Genomic DNA, 6943 nt, shown 5'->3' with positions numbered 1-6943 from the left:
TGAAAGAAAACTCCAGACAAACCTTAAAGTATTATATTAATGTAGCTCAAAAGTGAAACCTTTTTGAAAACAATTTCCAAGCTCTTATTAGAGAAATTAAATGAAATATCATTTTTTTAAAAACTTACTCCTTAAATGTAACATTTTTTGTTGGTTGAAACAAAATAAACCCAAAAAATTAAGGATAAAGATTGTGTATCAACTATTTACATATAAGTCTCACAATACATTTATTTATATTAAAATATCTTCTTTTCTATCTTGGTACTACTATGTTAAGAACTGCTTTTTAAAAGCAATTATTATAAGCAAAATAAAATTATAACATTTGTAACAGAGACATAATTTTTTTTACAATAAAATGGATGAAATGTAGAAAAGTAAACAGATGTAAATATAGCCAGAAAAAAGAAAAATTTTGTCGCGGTTCCCTTTAGACCAAATATAAAAATACGTATCTTAATAAAACTGGTATAAAATATGTTAATGTAATTTAGAAATATAAAAAAAAAATCACTGTGATATAATTTTGAATCAATCTTTTCGAGGAACTCGTTACCGCTGTAATCAACGAAAATTATTGCTTGTTTATTCAGCGCCAGTCTAATCTTTCTGCCTACATATCTCAGGGACTTTCATGTTGTGGCGTAAAAGATAAGGACAGAGGTTAAGACTCGATTGTCAGTTTTATTTTTATTAACATTTTAAATTATAAAGGAAGGTCATGCGTTGGTAGATAAGCGGTAGAGGATTGTGGCTTGCGATAGTACATCGCGGGTCCGATTTTCGATAATTATATAATTCACACTTTGTGCATTGATTAGATAGGAGTGCCACTGTTTACAAATAAGGTTTCAGAGGATGACCATAATACCACAGTGCAATCGCCAATCTGTCTGCTAATCGTGACGATTGTGGTATATCCCACCACATCTTTGGGAGAGACTTATGCCTTGCAGTGGGCGTCTATGACCTAATATAACGAAAATTTTAAAGAAATATGGAACATAAAGGGTGAACGACTTTTCCTTTTCTTCTTTTTGTTTTCCTCTGCTATAATGCTATGTCCTCATACATTCAAATCTTATATCTTCAAATAATTGCATACTTGAAACGTATTAAATTATTGTTCATGAGTAACTTTAAATTTTTCTTGACAAAAGCGAGACATATTTACTACAATTTTTGAAGTTTTTCATCTTTGGCACAAGATGGTGTTAAAATATCAAAGTGCTTATAAATACGACCGATATATTTTTAAGTCTCCTAAATTTCTTATATCTTTCAAATATTAAAGGCTTTTTACGTGCGACGTCTTATCAAGAAACTTTTACGATGGGAGCGTCAGCGTTAAGCGTTATCAAAACCAACTTTGAAATATGATAATTTATGGAGATAATTCAAATAAAAGATTTCTGTAAATGTTTTTTTTTTTGTTGTACTGTTTTTTTCCTTACTTTCTTTCTAAGAGAGAAACAGAAGTTACTTTTTGTAATCAACCCGTTAACACGACTTTTTAATGCTTTAATTAAAATACATTTCTTATAGATTTTATCTCACACTAACTATAGTGACTGACTTCGTATTACGAAAACATTTGTGGCAACATTTTTTGGTTTTAATTAGAGTACGATAGACCAAAGTTTCAAAAATAAAAGTAACATCTTTCAAAATAATCACTTTCTTTAGTGATAAAATGTGTACAGCTTGTTAACAAATATTAAATACACGTGAAGTTAGAAGCGAACTGTCAAATTTAGAAAGATTCAATAGTCAGTATATTTTTGAATTGTTTCAAGTTCAAAATTAATTTGTTTTTATCGTCATAAACCTTTAATAAAAACTAGTAAATAAAAAAAATGTATATGCATATTTATACAGTTTTACGATTTAAAGTATATGTATTAATATATATACATATAATTAGTTTAAATTGTACAATGAAATTTTTTATCATTTCTTTCGTAGTGAGAAAAATATTTCTTATATTACAAAATTATTGTATATATATGTATATATAAGGTTGTTACCTTAAAAACAGAAAAATCTTGCTTGAAACATTAAAAAAATGCATAATGAAATATAACCACAAGCGTTGCAATTTTTTATTGCGGACTCTACGAGTATAAAAACACAAGAAGTTAACTTCATTTTTAAATCTTTCAAATTACATTTTCATAGAGTAAGTGGTAACCAAGTCGTCGGATTGTTGTTTAAACTGCTATTGTCATACCTCAGTCGAATAAATATTGTTACCTAACGAGCGAGGAATGCAGAGAAAAATATTTTTTGTTTCTATCTAAATAAAAAAGTAGCGTGCCTGACCAGAACAAAACTCATTAATCAGCACTTTTTGTAAAAACTTAAACAAGTTATTATTTTCTAACACGCGTGATATCATGTATACAAGTAAAAATAACACAACAACCTAACACGCAATAACTTATGAGACCAGATATAAGTAAAATGTTTGATGGCTTAAGCAGTTTTTAAGGACAATAAATACATATTAAACAATGGCTATAATAACTTCATATAACAGTTTCTATTTTTTGTAGGATCGAACATTTTACCATAAATTTTCTGTAATTTTAATTGATTAATGTACCTTTAATTGATAATATTATGTAAACTTTGACATCAGAGAGTAAGAAAATATTATATCCACGATGTGGTATAAAAAACAGTAAATAGCAGAAGGTTGAAAAAAGACCTGCCAAGGTTGATAGAATTAGTTTGAAACAGGCTGCTTCCACCCAGACCTTTTATTTTAAATATAAGATATTAAAGCTGAGCTAGATTATATACCCTTATTCTGCAAACCTGTAGAGTTTAATAGTTTGTATTAGCAGAGAAGTCTCTGAACACCCACCGACACCGGGGAAATAAGTATAAGAGGTCCTTTTAAAAATCAATGGAGTAGATTTACGTTCAACAGTGGATTTGCCTCAACTAAAATTATAATGATGAAGCAGTTAAAAACTAAATCATATATATACCGTTTAAGTAAAAGGAATTTTCTCTACAACTTAACAGTAAATAATAGAAATGGTACATCTACCATTAGCGACGTCCCTTTCAAATTAGTTTTTCTGTCTTAGAATATACATATGTACGAATGTACATATGTATATTCAGCCGTAGAAAGAACACTGCTCAACATTGACCTACTCATTAGATTTACAATAAAATTGGTATAAGCTTCCGGAATCGAGTATTCTTAGTTTTTATTTATTTATACATAAGTTTAACAAGGTGATCTTTCCGTCTTATAAGTTGAAGTCATACAATGGACCTGCGAAGTGGGATTCATACCATAGAACCGCTCTAGCGGCCATCTGTTCATCGCGCTAAGTAGCCTGCCGACTGGCATTTCAAGATGTTAATCCGCTTGGTTTATGCCTAGTTATCATATAGGCTAAGAACTTATAGATGTGGCTTTAAAAATTTCTTACAGAAAAATTAATAAAAAAAGTCTGTTTTCGGAGCTTAAGCTACGGAAACTATCCGCTGCACTATATCATTCGCAAAATTATTTTAAAAGTTATATCTCTAATAAGTCCCCACTTAAACTTTAGGTAAAGACCTATCATCGTATCCGATATCAATATATAATTTATAAAAAATGTGCATACTTTAAGTACCGAACAAACGACCTCACTTGAAAATTTAACCAATGCCTAAAACATATTTTACTGTACTGTTATGTAAAAAAAGCTTTTGAGACACAAATAAATGTAACATTTCGAAGGAGTTGGTAATAAAAGGCGAGGCAAATGAATCATTAGTCCTAAGCCAATATTAGCCTGTGTTGTTTAAAGACCAACATTAGGGTAAAATATACCAATGAGGGTAGTGGTTAACATCGAATGACTGAGTTTGTGTTTCACTCGAAGCAAATGTTCTTCCATTTTGTAATAGATAGCTGCTGAGGAAATGTTTGCGAAGTAAATATTTACGAAAGGTCGTTATGACGGAAGGATACGACTTGTAATTTTACCATTATTGTTCACCGAACGATTTCAGTTTATTTTTTTTGAGACTATTACTTTTGACGAAAATGATTACGATAAAAATGATGTATTTTGTTTATTTTTTTTTTCGGAATTATCTTAAAAAAACATTTTTTGTCGTCGTTTAGACGTCTTGTCGGAAAAACAAAGCTGCATTCATCATTATCATCATAATATTCTTTGCTATTAAATGCCCATTGCAAGAAATAGGCTTCCTACAATAATCGGTCTTACTCTGCCCGCATCTAACGACATCTAGCGACCTTGATGCCTTGATGACCATGCCGTCGGTCCAACTAGGTAAAAGCACGACACACGCTGCGTCTCCGGGCTTACAGTCGCTATTCAAGATCTTTTAATCCCTACAAGCGTTGGTTTCACTAGCGATGTGCACCGCTCTCTACCATTTCAGACGAGCTATTCTTTAAGTTCCATCCGTAAACTTGGTTCTTCTGCGTATCACCTCATTTTAACTGCACACAGTTATCGCAAATACTTAAACTAATGTCTGTCCTTTAATTTTAGAGCATATTTTAAATTATGTACATATAAAACGAAAGTATTCAATGACCAATTTTGACATAAATAAAATTAATAACGTTTTACTACTAATCTTTTGGACAGGTGTAATTATGAATTATAATTAAGTATTAACTAGTAATTATTAATGCAATTCGTAAGTTTCGTGTTTAAAATAGAATTAAAAGAAAAGCGGAAAATAATATATTCTATCTGAATTAAAATACACTGACTACTAGGTCGAAAAGCGTGAAGAAATTGTCACGACTTTACTTAAAGCGAAGTTAATGATCTGAGTTTAGGATAATATTAATGCCGACGTTGTTAACTCTTTTACTTGACTAAGAATTTTTGTACTGTTATTATTTAAACGTAGCACTAAATTCTTTTATTTTTCTTATACATGCTTTAATTTTTTAAATTTTATTTATTTTAAAAATCTCAGACCTTGTACAACGTCAATCAAGAAAACATTTCAAAATCATATGAAAGTTGTTTGTACATAATTGTATTAAACGATTGCCAAGTATGATACAGTCAAATATTAAATTGGCCAATCAAGTCAGTCTCTGCTTCCACTTTTCTCCGGCTTATCTGTTTTCGGGAAGTTTATACAATACTATGATCAAAAGGTGAATTTGTTTATGTGATGTAAATTCTTTATTTATTATACCAAATCAGTTTCATTCCCTTTTAAGTAATTTCCCCGATATAACACACTATTGCCAACACTTTTTCATTCTCAAAATAGTTCGAATATTCTTCTTACGGTTTAGACTTCAAGACCGTCTTCGACTCGGTTTTTTTTCACCTCTACTGAGTCATAACGGCGTTCCCCCATAGGCTTTTTCAATTTGTTGAATAGTCAAAAGTCGGACGGAGCCAAATCCGGTGAATACGGTGGCTGCGGACTGATGATCGTTTCTGGCAAAAAAAGTTACCAAGAAACAATATTATAGACTAATCGAGTTTTGGCGCGTTAGAGACACAAAACATCTTTCAAAATGGTTTTGGCTAAGCCTAACGATATTCCAACACTATCAACGAGATCTCGACTTATCAATTGGAGATTATCAAATCTTTGATCTTTGAATGTGCTCCTCGTCGGTTTTTAATGACAATTTCATCACACACTGTTTGATCACAGTGTATATAACTGCGTCAGCCTAGTGAGAAGGTAACCATCTCTTATCCATTTTACTTTTTATATTGTCTGGACACCTCCATGCAATGTGATCATAAGAACGCCGCCCGCATGATTTTTAGCATTCGGCGCCAAAACCACATCTCGAAAACGTCTATCTTTTTGCGTATTACGACACTTCAGCATCAAGATTTCACACACGTACAGATATATAGAGAAGACGAGGGCACGAATTAATTTCACTTTTAAGTGGATCCATATTTTCTCCGTTCTTTCCCTAAAGCTTTAATAATTTGGCTTTTCCATATTATTTTAAGATCCTTGGCGTCCGTTCCAACGAGATAAGAGCTCAATGGCCTCTCAAACCAGTAAAATAAATATTGTATTGTACTGCAGCAAAAATCCTGAGAAAGTTCTAGAATGTAATTATTGTAAGAGGTCATAGAGGACTTAATATCTACAAAACTCTGCAACTAATCCTGTGAAGGTGTGAAGTACAAACAACATTTTACAATAACAAAAAATAAACATAAGTTTATTACACAAAACTTCTCTTAGCTGCCTAAAATAGACATGCTAAAGATAAAACAAAAACCTTTTTAGATAATATGTTATAAACTGAAAATAAATAACGAACGCAAATTGAAAATTTTATAACATATTTACGAATCTAAATATGCGCGGCAAAAATAGGTTTTCCTTTATTGCGGAATATTAATTTATGAAAGGATCTCAACAATTTAATCATCTCCCTTATTTTATTCCAAAAACAATATGCTAATTAGATTCACAGATTATTACGCCAAGGACCGAAAATATTATGGAAACCGCTGGCGTTCGATCGATATACACATTGTACTCGACACTTTTCATCGTACGTTGTAAGGCAGGGCGTAAATAAATATGTTTTTTTGAACATTAACATTACAAAATAGATTTGATTTGAAATTTGTGTTTACATTAATTATTTCAGTTAAAGGAAATAGCTGATTTAACCACATTTATAGCACACGCTATTAGGTACCTACAATAAACTTAAAAGGAATGGTATTTATAATTTAACATAACAAAAATATGAAACGTATGAAAACATAAGCTTCTTCGTGATAAACAGGCAGAAACCTTCACGTAGATTACAGTTCAGGATCATACTGTCTATTAAAGAAGATTATCATTTTGTAACGTTATATTTAAGAAAGTTATTTTAATACTTGTCTTTGTCTTTGTTTCTGTATCTGGATAAAAAATTATATTTAATTCAAAGTTT

This window comes from Battus philenor, unplaced genomic scaffold (assembly GCF_028537555.1).
Source record: "Battus philenor isolate CCGP_79_NKW_IND1 unplaced genomic scaffold, ilBatPhil1.0.hap1 SCAF_9, whole genome shotgun sequence".
NCBI lineage: Eukaryota > Metazoa > Arthropoda > Insecta > Lepidoptera > Papilionidae > Battus > Battus philenor.
This window is presented reverse-complemented; position numbering follows the sequence as displayed.